Source organism: Giraffa tippelskirchi, chromosome 10 (genome assembly GCF_054371585.1).
Source record: "Giraffa tippelskirchi isolate mGirTip1 chromosome 10, T2T-mGirTip1v1.2.pri, whole genome shotgun sequence".
NCBI classification, from domain to species: Eukaryota; Metazoa; Chordata; class Mammalia; order Artiodactyla; family Giraffidae; genus Giraffa; species Giraffa tippelskirchi.
The window spans coordinates 105,107,389-105,126,634 of NC_137284.1; the positions used below are offsets into that span (position 1 = coordinate 105,107,389).

Here is a 19,246-nt window from a genome sequence, read left to right on the forward strand (position 1 = left end):
AAAAATTTTAAAAACCTAAACACATACTAATTGTCACACATACATGCAAGATTATCACTATAATCCCAGTCTCAGATGAGCCCCAGTAAAGGAAAGAGAAGATGGTATTTTTGGTTCCCTTGCATTTTTTAATAATTAGTGCGTAATATACTCCAAGTCCTAAGTAAGAGTCACGCAGAGAAATTGGGAACAAAATCAGAAAAACCTTTCTCTGAAAAATTGAAGTTTATATTAATTAATATGGAAGGGATGTGATTAGCCTTCTGAAGGAGTGACCCCTGAGAGACACTTTGAAATGAGTTGTGCAGGAGACTACAGTGTTTCTACATTTCCTTAACGTCCCCAATCCAACTATAATATTACTGTAGCCTGAGCTTTGACCTTTTATAACCTGGATAACCACATGTTCGTAATAAACGCAAACAAAATGATGTGGCACTCAGTATTAAGTTTAGAAAACAGAAAGTTGATGAATAATAATGAGTTGGGGTTTATTCAGAGAGACCTGCAATACAAGCCATTAGATATATGTAGTTAGCAGTAAAGCAGGAGTGATTTCTCTAGTTTTTGCCACAATCTGAAAGAAATATTCTTCAACTCTACTCGATTTATTTCACCATTATCTCGTATGTTCATCCTTATCTCACAATTTTTTGATTAGCAACTTGGATTCCAGGGAAGTTTGATAACACAAAGGGCTATTTTAGATAAGCATTCTCTAGTGACCTTATTTACCAAAAAAGATAAATCCCCATTGAATATTAATAAGCTAGCACTTGTTTTATGAATAAAACCATGAGACCTCATAGCCTAAAGTCAGTTCCCACAGAATCTCATCCTTCCTCAGTGAACTGATAGCATCATTTCTTGAAACTGCATTCTGGACCCATGGGACTTCATCAGTTTGCAAAAGAACCCACCCTGCCTGACTGAGCAAATGTGTGAAATGGTTCAAAAGCAAAACCAAAAAGTAATGAAGCATGTCATTATATGTGTATCAAAACCCATAGAATATACAACCCAAGAGTGTACCCCAGTGCAAACTGTGGACTTTGGGTGGTAATGAAGTGTAGACATAGATTCATTGATTGCAGTAAATGTACCACCGTAGAGAAGGATGTCAATGGTGGGGAAGATGTGTTTGTAGGGGCAGGGATATATAGCAACCATTTACACTTTCCATTTAGATTTGCTGTGAACCTAAAACTGCTGTAAAAAAAAAAAAAATAGTTGAGAAAGAATGTGAGAGACTTCCCCAGTGGTCCAGTGGTTGAGAGTTTGCCTTCCAATGCAGTAGGTGTGGATTTGACCCCTGGTGGTGGAGCTAAGATCCCAGGTGCCTCGTGGCTAAAACAAAATAAAACATAAAACAGAAACGACATTGTAACAAATGCAATAAAGACTTTAAAAATGGTCCACATCTTTTTAGAAAAGAGAGAAAGAAAGGAAGGAAGAGAGGAAGAAGGTAAAGCATGAAATTGCTGTAAAAAAGAAAGTTAAGCAAGAAAAAAAAGAAGGAATGAAGAGAAGAAGGGTAGTGCATTAAATCAGAAGGAGTTAAAAATACACCCTGGAATCAAAAAAGACCTGAGTTAAAATCCTGAAAAAAAAAAAAATCCTGACACTCACCCTGACTGTGTGACAGTGTCACCTGACTGGGTGACATTTATCCTCTCCAAGCTTCAGCTTTTTTATCTGTAAACTGGAGATAACAAATATGCACCTTTAGTGTTATGAGAGTTAAATGAAATTATATATGTAAAGCATGTATGACAGTGCCTGGCATGTAGTAAGCTTTCATAATTTCCATACTCGGCCCAAAGTAAATTCTATTAAGGTTGGACCAGATTTAGAAGTTATTCTTTACGGTAGAAAGTATAAATTTCACTCTGACTACTCAAGAGCCTAAGACACGCAAGATACGGCAGGCAGCAGGATCAGGCTCCCAGAGGAAAAAGCATTCCCAGATAATAGTTTGTTAGGGTTAAAAATCCTACAAAGCATATTGGTCACATTAAACTTTCTTATTAAAACAATTGATGCAAACTTTATTATACTGAGGCTGCAGATCAAGAGACTGAAATTTTTTGGAATTAACAATGAAGGTCTTAATATAAGAACATGATTGTTACAAAAAATACCAAAGTAAGACACAAACAATAGAAAATGAAGAAGATTAAGCCAAATTAAGATGATAAAGAAAAATTTGACAGAGGTAACACCTACAATCAGGTCTAATGAAAGGGTTTGACAATTCACTAATGATGAAACAATGCAAATGAATATCAGCTTACACTCAGCCATGCTATGACACAGCACAGTGAAACTGGATGTTTTATTCACTACAAGATGTTGTTAAGGACATCTCTCACTACACCCAATAGGGTCCTATTGTCATAGTACCAGGAAGAGTCAATAATTTTCCTAAACAATCTGTTCGTGTGTGCTTTAAGAATCCTGCGACTATAGTGGCTCTGTTTTCATGTTGGCTGCTAGGGAAATCTTATGGACTACCTACCTCTTGCAAGGATTATGACTAGCACTTGTATATTCACAGATTCCTCCCCATTTATTACTCATATTCCCTTTGTCCAAAGTCTTTCATTTATTTTTATATCATGTTGTAAACTATATACCTTTGTTGTAAACTGTATTATTAACATATATATATATATATATATATACCCTCAATATATCATATTATCAATCATATATCTTTGTAAACCATCTTTTTGTAACAATATGTGGTAAAAAAAAAAAAAGAAATATTTAATAAGCAAACAGCTTTTATTTATTGACCTGTCACATGGCATGCAGAATCTTAGTTCCCTGACCAGGGATTGAACCCAGGCCCCCTGCAGTGGAAGCATGGAATCCTACCCATTGGAATGCCAGGGAACTTTTAGAACTTAATCCCAAAATGAAGTGGGTGCTATGTGGATGACTAGGTTCCAGTACCACAGCTTTCAACGTTGTTGGGGCCTTTGTTTTGTTTTGTTTTTTGGTTTGCTTGTTTTCTTTCTGTTGCTGGTCTTTGTGTCCCATCTCACAAGCACCAGACTGCAGGACACACTGCACAGTGCTAGATGGCATGGCTCCCATTACTTCACAGGAAGTCACACTAAGGCCAGGGCTCTGCTGAGGGGATGGCGTGGGGTTGGGGGGATGGGGGGGAGAGCCTGGTACTGTACTATTCCGCCTTTTTCACAGGATCAATAAGAGAAAGCAGTGAGGGAGTATACAAGCTGCCAGCCCCAGGCTGTCTGTTTTGGCCTATCAGACCTGTATGGTATTTATCTGCAAACACCAAGCTTTAGAGACTTCCAGAGCACACAAGTTGGTGCCTTCCCTCTTCTGGAAAGAGGAAGCCCAAAGTCCCATGGAAGCTGAGTTTGTACGCCTCCCTGCTGAGAGACATGCTGTTTCAGGTCTCAGCTGGTTCATTGTGCAGGCCACCCTGAGTGGGCCTGAGGGTCACTTAACAGTCACTTCTTCTTGTGTGCTGATAAATGTTTAACAACACTGGATCTTCAAGGGAGAGGGTGTGAAAGCCAAGGTTCCTAGCATTTGCCAGGGTATAAGTAAGCCTATTGGCTAATTTCAAGCTACCAGTGTGCCATCATGGCATTGAGTTGAAAAGAGATGTCGAAAATACAAGGGTTGGCTATCACACACCAGTACAAGATCATTCTAGGACACCACTTCTTGCGACACATCTTGTTTCGTAAGGTTTCACTAGAAGTCTATTGACAGTTTGGTAGTGCTTGGCAATTTTTTTTCTCACTTTTATTCCTTTTTAAAGGATTTAGGAACAGGAGGAAGACAGTAATACCAGATAACAAAGAATTGCTTGCACTATCCCACACTTGTGAATAGCATTTACAGCATGTAAATGCTGAGAGGGCTATACAAATTTTAGTGTGATACCACTAAAATATAAGGGAGTTGAGAAGATGTTACAGACTTTACTTATTTATATACATACTATTTTTTGAAAGGCATGGAAAGAAACAGCTAGAGAGGTTGAATAAAGATAACAACTATATTTTTTATTCCCTAAATTTTTTTATTTTACCATTTAAATACAGACTTCACTATTTGTTCATTATTTCCATAGTCAAAAATAAAGCGTACTTCTAGGCCTTGCAGTCTAGAAGTCCTCATTAATTTACAGTAAAAAGTCAGAGTTACTCCCTTTGCTGAAATGACTAATATTTGGGGGGAAAAGTTTCTTAAATAAGAGCAACTAGTACTCGAATAGCATTATGTAGTTTACATACACTCTCCTACTTACTCCTCCACATGACCCTAAAATATGGGTCTCATTTTTTATCTATATTTTGTCTATTAGGAAATAGAGGCTCAAGTAGAAACATTTACAATGATTTACCAAAGACCTTTTCTTGTCAGTTGAAAAGTCAGATGTCTTCTGCTATCTGCCTTTTTCCCTTCCTCTCCTTTCCAAAAATATTTTTTGGGTAGTGAGTTAATCTATGCAGGCTGCCATAACAAAACACCCCAGACAGGGTGGCTTAAACCATAGAAATGTATTTTCTCACAGTTCTGGAGATTAGAAGTCCAGGGTCAAGATTCTGTTAGGGTGAGTTTCTAGTGAGACCCCTTTTCCTGGCTTGCAGATGACTGCCTTCTCCTTTGTCTTCATATGGCTTTTCCTCTGTGCTGGAGAAAGAGATCTCTGGTCTCTCTTCCTCTTCTCATCTTAATCACTTCTGTCAAAGCCCCATCTCCCAATACTGTCACATTGAGGATTAGAATTCCAACATATGAATTTCGGGAGGACACAATTCATTCCATAACAGGCAGCAGACACTACACCAGAGATGGAAATATAGTGATGGACAAAAAAAGACCTGGTCCCTGACTTTGTGGAGCTTATGATGTATTAGGAAGGAAAGATGTTGACTTGGTCCACATTTTCCCTCACACAACACTATAGAAGGCATACTGCTTACCCCAATCTCCTTCATGCCATCCCCACCCTCACAAGTATTTTTACGAGTCAGACACAACTGAGCAACTGAACTGAACTGAACTGATACAGGATAAACTTCAGACCACCTTGTGTCTTATTCATTTGTCTTTAAATTTGTAGAGACAGAATGAATAAAATTCGCTTGAAAGTCCCCTCAGAGGAAGGCTAGTAGAATCGTTTGTGAAAGCAGAACAAGGGTTAGGCCAGGATTTGTCAACAACAACAAAAAAACTTACTGCAGTGGTGGAGAGCAAGGAATGTTTTTGTGAATTTATGGGAGTGCGTGCTGTGCTTCAGTCTTCAATCTAGACTGCTGAGCAGCAGGAAAGCTTTCTCTTTTCATCAGTACCCAAAATCAACAGTTATTATATTTAAGAAGTCTCTGCTGTTAAGCCAAAGTAAATTCACAAGCGTTTCAGAAATTTTTTAAAAAATAGCAAAAAGAATCGGACTCACCAGCATCACAGCCCTTTGAGTCTGTGATTCTGTGTCACCTTCCCACAGCACAAATGGAGGTTAAAAGAAAAATATGGGTGAAGAGGAAAAAAACATTCTAAGATCTTTTGTTTAATGATATGCAAATGAAACAGTTACTAGGTCACCAAGCACCATGGATGCTAATTCTGCAGCGTTTTTTGAATCCATTCTCTGCCTTCCAGCTGGCAGAAGCTTTGTATTGAATTAGATATAATATCGGCTCTGACTCAGACAAATCTGGCTTCTGCTCCTGTCTCCAGTGCTTACTAGTTTTATGAACTTGAGCAAAATAGCTAGTCTCTTTCTGCCTTGGTTTCCTTACAACAAAAATTAGAATGATAATGCTGTGCTGGGCTCTCTCGGGTTTAAGAAAACAAGGTACGTTCCAGTTACCGCAGGATATTATAAAGATACTATAAAGATGAAAAGGAAACTGTCTCAGTCACCATTCTGATAATCAGCACGTTGTTCATCATCTCTCAGAACAGGGCAGGTACTGTTCTGAGGGTCCATCGGGACTCAGATTCACCTGGAGATGAGAGTTAATTTCTCCTAACACTAGCACCTCTGCCAAAATGGTGACAATCTCTCTCTCTCTCCTTTTATCCACCTGCTTCCTTCTAGTTTGGGTGGTGGTGGTTTGGTTGTAAGTCATGTCCGACTCTTAGCTATCCCATGGACTGTAGCTCTCCAGGCTCCTCTGTACATGAGATTTCCCAAGCAAGAATATGGAACCGTTTCCTTCTCTAGGGGATCTTCCCAACCCAGGAATTGAACCCTGGTTTCCTGCATTGCAGGTGGATTCTTTACCGACTGAGCCACCAAGGAAGTCCTTCCTTCTATTCAACTACCAACTAATTTCTCTCTACCTCTCATGTTATGGCACCTGTTAACTTCCTACTTCTATTATTGCCTTCATTCTAAGGCAATTTCTTCATGTATTTCTTTTCAGCTGTTTCCACTACTCACTGCATCCTTTCTTGTATGTTTGTTTCATTTTTAAGCTGCCTAAAACACAAGGTTTGATCAAATTCTTAATCATAATAAAACTCTGCTTTTTCACAGATTTTGATCCCCATCTCTTATAGACCTCTGTTCTTGCCTCCACTTTCTTTTCTCCTCAAATTCATCACCCATACCTCTGCCAGAGCAATTTGTAGAGACCAGGTGGAATTATTCATTTATTTAACATAAATTGAGTCTTTGCTGTGTCAGACACTATCTCAGATGATAGAAATATAGAAATTAATAAGATGTGCATTCTATTTTCAAGGGACTAAAGAACAGGATAGAAAATTAATCATGGTAAATATACACCATAAAAATTGCAGTGGAGCCCCACCTAAAATTATCAGTAGGCTCTTCCCTGTTCAGCAAATAACAAAGTTTCTAAAGAGGAAACAGGCGAATCTTGAGAAATACAGTAGCTCAGAAAATTCTAGCACAAAGGAAGTTCTTTGCACAAAGAGGACCAGATCACGAAGAGTTTGCAATTGTTATGTGAGGGATTAGAGAATTTTAAGTCCAAAAGGAAAAGCCTCCTCTACTTTCAAAGGAGGTTAAAAAAAAAAAAGTGGGGTTGATGTTTAAAAACAAAAAGCAAAGGATTCTAGAATCTAATAAAATCCAGGAAATGCTGGGTTAAAATAATTAATAATAAAAGGACTTCTTTACCACAGGATTTCTCAGAGCTTTTAATATACAAATATGTATTATGACTCTCCAAGAGGAGAATTTGATGTAGGACATTTGCCAGATTTATTTGACCTGGAACCACTTTTTCCGTAGAACATCTGGCAGGATACATTATTAAACCCATTCTAGGATATGAAGTTGTTGTCTATAGGCTTCCCAGGTGGCACTAGTGGTAAATAACCTGCCTGCCAATGCAAGAGAACCAAAGGATGTGTGTTTGATCCTTGGATCAGGAAGATCCCCTGGAGGAGGGCATGGCAACCCACTCCAGTATTCTTTCCTGGAGAATCCCATGGACAGAGAGGCCCAGTGAGCTATAGTCATTAAGGTCCCAAAGAGTCAGACACAACTGAAGTGACTGAACATGCATAAGAACTGAGAAGTTTCAGCAGGAGAATAAGGTGAACAAAAGTCACTTGCAGATCCCAGTGCCCTGGTCTGCAGCCTGGCCCCACACTGCCTCTTCAGCCACACTTGTCAGTTGCTTCCATCAATATTCTCTACACCCTGCACAAACTGGACATTTCATTTTTCACTAAGCATGCTTCACACTCCCTTGCTTTGGAGCCCTTGAACAGTCTCCTTCTGAAATTCTACTCATCTTTCAGGATACACCTCAAAGACCACTTCTTGAATAAAGTCATTCATGATTCCCCAAATTGTGTTGATAATACTCCCTTTGGGTGTTGCTTTTATTTCTGGTTAGCCCTTGTTTCATTCTATTTTGGCAATGCTCATGAATAACGATGGGGAATGCTGGTCACTCCTTGCCAGAACCACCCACAACCAGTTCTAAATTTTTCCTTCTATATTCACTATTTCCTCTTTGGGTTTTGAAATGGGATCTTCCCTGAATAATAGATGTACACACACACAACAGAGGGTTCCCAAATTCCCCTCACTGCACAAAAATGTGTAGAGAAAATTCAGCTTCTTTGTCTGTAACCAATCTAATCTTCGTCATTAGCACCCACCTGCTGAGTGGTGATAAAAACTGAGTTTATTCCTCTCTTATTAATTAATCTAATTCTCTCTAGGGAACTCAGTGTTTTTTTGGATAAATGTCTAGCCTTTCAGATGCTCTCTCTCAGCCTTCTCGTCCCCAAAGAGACATCTGGGTATATGACGTGTGTTTCCTATGTCCTCTTGACAGTAGAACAGGGAGGTCTGGGATTTATATTCTCTGTCCTTATGCTTTTCTCTGGACTAACAAACACAGAAGTACCACTGGGCCTGTCCTGGGATGTTCTGCTGGCATCTGCTGTTAAGTGTAGCAGCTGGTGGGATTTATGACCTGACCTCTTTTGGTCTCCTTAAAGCCTCATTCTGTTTAAGCCCATCTTATCTCTCATTGAACATCTGGTCCTGGCACAGTGGTCTATCATGTGACATTCAGCTACAAGGTCACCTCCACTCTGCGACAGCAACTCTTGGCATGCCAGAATAACTTACTGTTAATAATTTACTCTTCCACCTCACCCCTGGGGCTTGCAAGAAAATCTGGGATTCTATCCAAGACTGAAATAAAAAGACTGCTCGGGGGTGCTAACATCAGTATGAAGTACAGTGTAGTTGTTCAATAAAAATTTGAATGGAAGATTCCAAGAAGAAAAAAAAAATGTTTATAAATTTTAACTTTTTAGCATCTATGATACTGTTTTCAAGAAGCTCTGCTATACATGATAATATAAATTATATGCAAAGATTTCAATGCTTCTTGTAACTATTTTAACATATACAAATTTGATTTCTTACTTGTTTTAGTTTATCATCATCACCATCCAAGAGCATCATTTAGCAAGTGCAAGGCCCCTATACTTAGACACTTAAAAATTTTAAGAAAAATAATCATGGTACAGATATACAAATGAGGAACAAGAAAACTTGAGCAAAATATTACCTTTAAATTGAAAAGCAAACTGAGGATGCCACACACTAATCAGTGGGAAGGTCAAGACACAAAAAGAGTCTGCAAGTGAAATGAGGGTATCCAAAGGCATGAGAGAAGTGGACTTTGGGATTTAAGCAGTATAAGATTAGGGATGCCTCTGTGTGGCTGACTGATTCCATTTTGTCAGCTCCTTCTTAGACCCACCGTGCCTTCCCTTCTGAGTGGCTGAGCATTAGCATCAGCGTTGCATCCTAAGAAATGCATCCAAGCCTTATCAGCTTTTACCCTTGCCTTCATTTGATATGAAAACCAGAAGGTTAAGGATCATGAGACCCTCAGTGGAAGGAAAACCTGCTGGTTCTTGTCATGCAGATGTGCTTCTTCCTTAGCAATCAGATTCTATTTTTAGCTTTGGCCCCTTTAAGTCCCTCTGTACTGGGTCAGGAAGATCCCCTGGAGGAGGCATGGCAACCCACTCCACTATTCTTGTCTGGAGAATCCCTTGGACAGAGGAACCTGGCAAGCTATAGTCCATAGGGTTGCAAAGGGTCAGACACCACTGAAGTGACTTAGCATGCACACATGCCCTTTTTAGGGTATGTCTCTGGATCATTCTCAACTCAGTCTTGCCTGTAAGTTAGTTACCCACAGTAAACTTCATAACTGCACTTCATGGAGTTGCCTGCTTCACTGTTTTCAGCCTTAAAATTCCTTCTCAGTTTGAAGGATAGTATTCAATATCTCCACCTTCCAATAGTCTCTCATTAGTTATTCTCTATAAAGGTAACAGTACAATGTTATTCAAATGAAATGAAGTATCTCTAAGAGTGACCTTAAACTCTTCTCCAAATACGAGACAATTTAAGTGGATTGCAAACTGGAGCTCTTAAATAGTATTCTAAAACATAGCTTCAGAATAAAGATAACCAAAGAATGAAGAGAATTAAACCCTTGCTAATATACTAATCATATCTGTTCTCATTCTTCTGTATTAGTTCACTGGTCAGAGATTGGCTTCTGGCTTCCTGTTAATCTTAACCTTGGCAGAATTTACATAACACTTGCTATTGAAGGGATGAGAGAAATCCAGACAGCTTTTAGCATATGAGTAATCAATTTTTTAATAGGCTGTAGCGGATATTGGGTATTGGGGAGGATTAGATACTATCTTAATAATGGGTCAAAGGACAGAAGAGCTTTTAAATATCATTTTTCTTCCTGAGAATATCTTGGAAGTTATGATTTTAAAAATAATAATATCTGATACAAAGTCAGGGATTCATTAGTTTATTTCTTTTATTTTTTTGTTTTAAGTAAATTCTTCCCTGATAATCACTGCATCACCTAAGTGTGAAGCCAAGCTGTGACTATTTCATCACACCAAATACAATCTCCTTTCCTCTGAGAGGTGTTGAAAGGTTCATTTAATCCAATGACTCAATTGGAACCTTTTATAATGCATTTTATATGACACACAATTTATCTACATTTTAAAAATGCATTGGAAGAATACCTCTGTTCATTTCAATGACCCTGAGAGAGCCTCAGTTACTTTAGATTATATAGATATTGTGCTACAACCTGCCGGCTTAACTGTAAACTTTTATCTTCAATTAACTTTTGCCTATGATCTATTTAAATCCTCAGAGAAGGTGGGAGAGGTAGGAAGTCAGAGAGAGGCAAAGGGCTCCTCTTGGAATAAGGCAGCTCTCAATCAACATCAAAGGATAAGGAGACCAACAAAAGCTGCAGAAAGCAGGGCATCTTGCCTTCACTCAGCCTTTGTTGAGCCTAGGTGGGCATGAGCTGGTAAATTGAGCTGAAAAATAGAAGCATTCCAGGTGGGCAAAGCAGCAAAGAGAAGAGCCTGGCCAGTCCTTCCCAGGCTCAGCAAGGGCTGGTTCCACGTGACCACTGGGAGATGGTACCCTTGCTACCGCAGTAGGCATTCATTAGTGCAAATGAGGACAGAAGCAAAAATAAAATGCTAGAGCCTGTACGAGTGTATACATTTCAATTGGAGGAAGGTCATATCAAACAGACAATGAACACTAATCCAATAGTAAGAGAGCTGAGGTTTGCTATAAGTGAAGTCAAAAAAATGGTGGGAGACAAGGTGTCACTTCCCCAAGCAAGTTATGTCCACAGTGCTTGCAGACCTGGTATCACCCTGTTGCAAAAGTGGCCAACTATAGTCCATGGGGTCGAAAAGAGTTGAACAGGACTGAGCAACTAACACTTTGGCAAAAGTAGAGGACTTCCTTTAGTATACCTACTAAGAGATGATCTCTTCCTTTCTTAAAGCAACTACATCCTCTTGATGATGTGGATACTTGTAACAAGCTTAATCTGACAAATATTTAACTTGCACCTATAGGCCTGAGTTCCCTTCCAGAAAGATAATGTCAGACCCCACTCAGCACTTGTTCTAGGTGGCTAATACCACTTAGAACTGTGGGGCAACTGTCTCCACTAAGCCATGTCAGCTGTGCCCTCTGTGTCCTGGGCTCCTGCTTACAACAGATACAAAAAGGATGTTCAGCAATTTCAGGTCATAGTCCCTCATTAAGGAACTACTGATCTGGTTCAGGGCCAAACTCCTGGCTTCATATTTTCATCACCTGGGGAGCTTTTGAAAAACACCCAAAGTCTAGGTAGGGCCTGGATAGGGATATTTTTTAGCCTCTCTTTGCAAGCATTTCCTTCACCTGTAAAATAGGGATAATAATAGTGTCTCCCTCAGAGAGGTCTAGTGAAGATTAAATGTGTTACTAAACAGAAAATGTTTAGAACAGAACCTGGCATCAGTGACCAATCATCCTTGTTTTTTAGGATTGAAATGGTCCTAGGATGTAGAATTTTCAATGCTAAAGCTTTAATGAGCAAGCGAAATGTTAGTCACTCAGTCATGTCCAATTCTTTGTGACCCCATGGACTGTAACCTGCCAGGCTCCTCTGTCTGTGGAATTCTCCTGGCAAGAATAGTGAAGTGGGTTACAATTCCCTCCTCCAGGGGATCTTCCTAACCCAGGAATCGAACCCCAGTCTCCTGCACTGCAGGCAGATGCTTTACCATCTGAGCCATCAGGGAAGGCTAAAGCTGAGAAGTCCTGGGCAAACCAGAATGATTTGGTTACCCTACCTGGTACACAGTAAGTAGTGTATACATGTTAGAATTTTTTGATGATACATGCAAAGATTATTCATTTGAACTATATGCAGATTGTTATATATCTCCTACTTCTGTTTTTTCAAAAGTCAAATCATTTAAGCAAGCAGGATGCATACCACCTAAACTTCTCATCCCGGAACCAGGACTTCATATGGATTCTTTTGTCTTCAAGCTCATCATGTGAAGTGAGGCCTGAATCCTTTCTGTTTCATCTTCCCCAAAGTTTTTACATTAACACCGGAAACTCACTTCTCATTGGCTTACTTTCTCTTAAAGCCTGCTTGTCAGAAAAGAGGCTTCCTTCTTATTGGCTCATTTGTTTGATCTTATTTAATGAGGCAAATTTTTATAACACTAGGAGGTAAAACATCATTACTGTCTACAGCGCCCAATTTTATTTGGCTTCCTATCACAGAGCTTGCTATGCATAAAAAATTGCATTTCTTTCCCTTTCCTCATTGCTCAAAGCCACATAATCACAAACAGATTATTAGAAAATGTCTCTTACGCACTGGCCCAGGCTTACATAGATAATGCACGTGACGTAATTAAAAAGTAATGTAAACTTTCACAGACACAACAGAACTTATCACTCCAAAATGACGTTGTGACCATGGGAGGAAATAATAGGGAGTATAAGAAAGAGGAGAACTTCAGTGCCAGATAAGTCCCAATTCTATACTAGTTCTAAGGGATTTAAATCACTTAAACATTTTGATTCTGCTTCCTCATCTAGGTGACAAGGACAATACCTGCTTCATAAGACTTTGGTGAAGATTACATAAAAGTGATTTATATTAATCACTGAGCTTCCTTCTTCCCACTTTTAAAATAAGTTATCCTGGAGTGGAAGAGGAGGCACATAGACAATCCAGAGTGGATGCCGCTAAACAGAATACCTTGGAATTACTTACACTATGTCTTTGTAAATTTCTCTACTAACAAATATTCAGGCTCTTGAGTTAAGTTTGATGACTAAAGTGAGTGAGCTAAACAGGGCAATACATCAGTAGTGATGATGAAAGCTCACTCTATCTGCACATTGGTGCCCAATGGAATCTGAGAGATGGAGTTTTGGGTGAAGTAGAAAAGGTTAGCTTTATTGTTATGCCAGGTTAGTTCAGTTCAGTTCACTTCAGTAGCTCAGTCGAATCCGATTCTTTGCGACCCCATGAACTGCAGCATGCCAGGCCTCCCTGTCCATCACCAGCTCCCGGAGTCTACCCAAACCCATGTCCATCTAGACGGTGATAACATCCAGCCATCTCATCCTCTGTCGTCCCCTTCTCCTTCTGCCTTCAATCTTTCCCAGCATCAGGATCTTTTCAAGTGAGTCAGCTCTTCGCATCAGGTGGCTAAAGTATTGGGGTTTCAGCTTCAACATCCTTTCAATGAACACCCAGGACTAATCTCCTTTAGGAAGGACTGGTTTGGTCTCCTTGAAGTCCAAAGAACTCTCAAGAGTCTTCTCCAACACCACTGTTCAAAAGCATCAATTCTTTGGCGCTCAGCTTTCTTTATAGTCCAACTCTCACATCCATACATGACTGCTGAAAAAACCATAGTCTTGACTAGATGGACCTTTGTTGGAAAAGTAATGTTTCTGCTTTTTAATATGCTGTCTAGGTTGGTCATAACTTTCCTTCCAAGGAGTAAGTGTCTTTTAATTTCATGGCTGCAATCACCATCTGCAGTGATTTTGGAGCCCAAAAAAAAAAAGTCTAACACTGTTTCCACTGTTTCTCCATCTATTTGCCATGAAGTGATGAGACCGGATGACATGATCTTAGTTTTGTGAGTGTTGAACTTTAAGTCAACTTTTTCATGCTCCTCTTTCACTTTCATCAAGAGGCTCCTTAGTTCTTCTTCACTTTCTGCCATAGGGTGGTGTCATCTGCATATCTGAGGTTATTGATATTTCTCCCGGTGATCTTGATTCCAGCGTGTGCTTCTTCCAGTCCAGCGTTTCTCATGATGTACTCTGCATGTAAGTTAAATATGTAGGGTGACAATATACAGCCTTGGCGTACTCCTTTCCTATTTGGAGCCAGTCTGTTGTTCCATGTCCAGTTCTACCTGTTGCTTCCTGACCTGCATACAGGTTTCTCAAGAGACAGGTCAGATGGTCTGGTATTCCCATCTCTTTCAGAATTTTCCTCAGTTTATTGTGATCCACACAATCAAAGGCTTTGGCATAGTCAATAAAGCAGGAATAGATGTTTTTCTGGAACTCTCTTGCTTTTTCGATGATCCAGCAGATGTTGGCAATCTGATCTCTGGTTCCTCTGCCTTTTCTAAAACCAGCTTGAACATCTATGAGTTCACGGTTCACATATTACTGAATCCTGACTTGGAGAATTTTGAGCATTACTTTAATAGCATGTGAGATGAGTGCAATTGTGCAGTAGTTTGAACATTCTTTGGCATTGCCTTTCTTTGGGGTTGGGATGAAAACTGATCTTTTTCAGTCCTGTGGCCACTGCTGAGTTTTCCAAATTTGCTGGCATATTGAGTGTAACACTTTCACAGCATCATCTTTTAGGATTTGAAATAGCTCAACTGGAATTCCATCACCTCCACCAGCTTTGTTCGTAGTGATGCTTCCTAAGGCCCACTTGCCTTCACATTCCAGGATGTCTGGCTCTAGGTGAGTGATCACACCATCATGATTATCTGGGTCATGAAGATCTTTTTGTGCAGTTCTTCTGTGTATTCTTGCCACCTCTTCTTAATATCTTCTGCTTCTGTTAGGTCCATACCATTTCTGTCCTTTCTGGAGCCCATCTTTGCATGAAGAGTTCCCTTGGTATCTCTAATTTTCTTGAAGAGATCTCTGCTGCTGCTGTTGCTGCTAAGTCTCTTCAGTCGTGTCCGACTCTGTGCGACCCCATAGACAGCAGCCCACCAGGCTCCCCCGTCCCTGGGATTCTCCAGACAAGAACACTGGAGTGGGTTGCCATTTCCTTCTCTAATGCATGAAAGTGAAAAGTGAAAGTGAAATCGCTCAGTCGTGTCCGGCTCTTAGCGACCCCATGGACTGTAGCCTACCAGGCTCCTCCGTGGATGGGATTTTCCAGGCAAGAGTACTGGAGTTGGGTGAAGAGATCTCTAGTCTTTCCCATTCTATTGTTTTCCTCTATTTCTTTGCTTTGATCACTGAGCAAGGCTTTCTTATCTCTCCTTGCTATTCTTTGGAACTCTGCATTCAAATGGGTATATCTTTCCTTTTCTCCTTTGCTTTTCACTTCTCTTCTTTTCACAGCTATTTGTAAGGCATCCTCAGACAGCCATTTTATGTCAGGTTAAAGGGGACACAAAAAGCTCCTGCCCTTGAAAGCTGTTTCCCAACTAGGGAGGATCTGAGGAAGAATTTTATAGCAATAATTCAAGGACAAGTTTGCAGATAAGATGAGGGTGTAAGTAGGGCCAGCCCTCCTTTAATCTGCTCCAGTTAATTTTCTTAATGAACTTCTGTGGTTCCATTAGTCTGGCCTCAGGTGGTCTTCTCCCATATGCAGAATGCTGACACCTTCCATTGTTGGGTTTTAATTCTATAAATGGGATTAAGGATATTGTTATGTGTGTCCCTTGAGGTGGAACCAGGACCCTGCCCCAAGGCTGTACTATTGTTTCTTGGCTGCTCCTCCCTCAACTCTGCATCCTTCCCCTTCCTGGATTAGTAAATTTTTGAATCTGTCCTTCAGAACTCAGGGAAGGTCATGGAGGTGGAACAGAAAGTCTCCCTGTGCCCAGGAGCCCCTACAGGGGCCTGCTTACTTTCAATAATAAAAATGTAACTATAGTAATAGGGTGCACCTCTAACCATTTCCAGTTTGGCATTGCCCAAATGGAATCCATTTTTGTGAAATCTCTTATATTTTTTAATATGCACCTGTTTATCTTTTAACAGTTCTGGTGTCCAAAAAGGGAACCAAAGGAGACCCCCAATGGCTCCCAAGAGCAATGAGCAACCAGGCCTAGGACTTCGTGAGCCCCTTGATTTCACTGTCTCTGGAAACGATTGTTAAGTCCTTTCTGGATCCTGGATCCAAGCTCCACAGCTTTTGAATTATGAGCTTTCAGGCTTTATTTGAGCGTTTGTTTTTCTGGATAGGGTCCAGAAGCTGGCCAGAGTTAGACTGGGTCTGGGATCAGACTAAGTTCAGCTTAGAAATGGGAGATAATCTGGACTGGGTCCAATTTAAAACTGGATTGGGTGCAGTGTGAGGCCTCAGGTGAGTAAAATTGTTTTGAGGCTAAACAGGTAGGTTAACTTTACCAAAGATAACATTGAATTACAGTGTACACCAGTAGAGAAGTTTTAATCGTCTTAGATAGGCTTATCCATTTACACAGTTGCCCTAGAGACATAGGAGTTTCACTCAGGCACTTATTAAAAAGAAGAGAGGGGAAGCTATTTTCCTTCCTTTACAGTTTCTGGTGACCAGGATGAGATCTGCAGATGGGATACTGGGAAAACTGCAGAGGTCAGCAAAGGATGAGAATTCTCACCAAAGTCAGCTCCCCTAGATCTCTCTCTGTGGCGTCTAGTGTGAAATAAAATATTTCCTGCCATATCAATAGACAGGGATGTCACAGTTATCAGTGATTACAGCCCTCCAATGTGAGCTGGTGAGTCATAAGGGCACTCAGGAAGAATACCTTCTAGCCATCAGATTGCAGCCACTCCCTATAGTAAGCTCCAAAGGAGCTCAGGATGTGAAAAACACAGGGTGCCAGGTGAGGTGGCTATGAAAGGAATGATTTCAGTGAGCCAGATTCTTGCAGCTTCCCATACATAGACAAGTACTAAATTCCTTAACTTGGGATATCTGGTTTTCTTTAACAGTAATTTTTTGTAAGAGATAAATAAGGCCTTTATATACAGAGAAGAGCTAGTGGTAATTGCAATTAAGGTAGCACTAGTGGTAAAGAACCCCCCTACCATTGCAGGAGACATGAGACCCAGGTTCGATCCTTGGGTTGGGAAAATCCCCTGGAGAAGGGAATAGCAAGCCACTCCAGCATTCTTGCCTGGAGAATCCCATGGACATAGGTGACTGGTGGGCTACAGTTCATGGGGTGGCAAAGAGTCAGACATGCCTGAAGCAACTTAGCACACATACAGATAAGCATGATTTAGTGGGGGCGGGCGGGCTGTCACCAGCAGCAGCAGCAGGCCAGACAGGGTGACCACACCAGCAGGGCCCTGTCAGTGGTAGAAGATGCCCCGGAAGCAGGCCTTGTCCTCCTTGTCTTTCTGAGGGATCTGCACTTAGAGGCACAGCTCATAGCTAGATCTGCACCTAGATCCACAGCTTAGGGCTCACCACAGTCGCCAGGGTGGGTCCCAGCTCCAAAACCTTGGCAAAGTCAGCCTGGGCCTCTTGAGTGTTCCACACTGCTGCATGTGCCTTGCTATACTTGAAGTAGGCCTTGACATTGTCATCCTACTTATTGAGGATGGAGGAGCAGTGGTCCAGCATTTCTGATACTCTTCCACCATCAGCTTGCACTAACAGTAGTTGAGCAGCAGCGGTGTGATCTGCTGATCCAACTGGATTCAGTCAGAGGACTCAGGCTGTTCTCTCATCTGAAGGTTCTTGACACAGGCGATGGCCTTGTAGTACATGGCAGCAGCCTCTTTCACATGGCCCTCGAGGTACAACCAGTTGCCCTCCTGGTGGATGACTGGCATTGCCTTTGCCTTCTCCTCATCTGTCATTGCCCATGGGTCCTGCTGATATGTGCCAGGATTCTCCACCTTAAGTATCTCGATGTCAAAGATGAGAGGCTGAGCCTTCTGCTGCAAGGCATCCAGATCAGCACGGCCCAGGGAATTGTGCTCCTGCATCTGGGTGATGCCCTCCAGGAGGTCCTTGCTGGCTACAATGTTGAGTAAACTCTTGGCCAATAGCAGATACAGGACCACATGCTTGATGTCACAGCAGAACTGAGCAATCCCCCCCCCGCACATGGTGTGCAGGATGGTCTCCCACAGGGGCAGCTTAAACTTCTTGCCAATGATGAGCTCCATGGGCTTGCCACGTGGCCAGCTGTCATCCAGCATGGTGTTCTCCTTGTCATTGCAAAGAGTCTGGTAGTGGAACATGACTTTGGTTCCATCCTGAAAGTCAGGGAGCTTTCCTTGGCCCTCCTGTATCATGTGCTTTTGGATCCCATCCTCCCAGAGTCTTTCAATGACATCCACCATACTCCTTCCTCACTGCTCTCTTTCAGCAGCTTCCAGACCAGCTTCCGCAACTTCTAGAATTTAGGCAACCTCTGAGCTGGCGTCATTTTGGCTATGGGCAGAACAATAATATTTTGATGTTCAGATTACCTGCCCTTTGTGCAAAACTTCTATATAATCTGGTTCCTCCCCTCTTCTCCTCAGAGCAGCTCTCTCAGGGTTACTTGAGATGCTGTTTATCAGGCTTGAAATTCTAAAACTTCCCACCAAATAAAACATAACTCTCAACTTTTGGAGGAGGAACTGGCAACCCACTCCAGTATTCTTGCCTGGAAAATTCCACAGACAGAGGAGCCTAGCAGGCTACAGTCTACGGGGTCACCAGGAGTCAGAGAAGACTGAGCACGCATGAACATGCCATAAATGTCTTTTAAACTGGCATTCTTGCTTAATGATGTTATCTAGGCATCATTGGAAGCTGAAAAAAATTCCTGCTCTGTAAATAAAGTTAATTAAATGTCTATATAAACTTTAAAAGGGACAATACTTTAATTTTTTTTCTTACTTAATAGTGTAAAAATTCTTTGAGCTAAGCTAAAACCCTGGAAAAAACATGCTACTTTAGTGTTTAGCAGTATACCAAGACTAGCAAGAGTTTGCTTCATTGAATAATTAAGATTATATTTTGAGTGTGTCAGGGCCATTCAAATTGTTAGTGTTGCATCACGGCTACCTTAACTGTTTTAAACATGCATCCTCTGTGCCTGTGAATTTACTTGCATGCTTCTACTTGACTTTACTGACTCAACTTTTAGGTTGTGACAA

At 40.9% G+C, this 19,246-nt stretch overlaps 1 pseudogene; it reads right to left on the bottom strand.

The window, feature by feature from the left end:
- Positions 1–17,440: 17,440 nt before the first annotated feature.
- Positions 17,441–18,442, bottom strand: LOC145523594 (AH receptor-interacting protein-like; annotated as a pseudogene).
- Between the last annotated feature and the right edge of the window lie 804 nt (positions 18,443–19,246).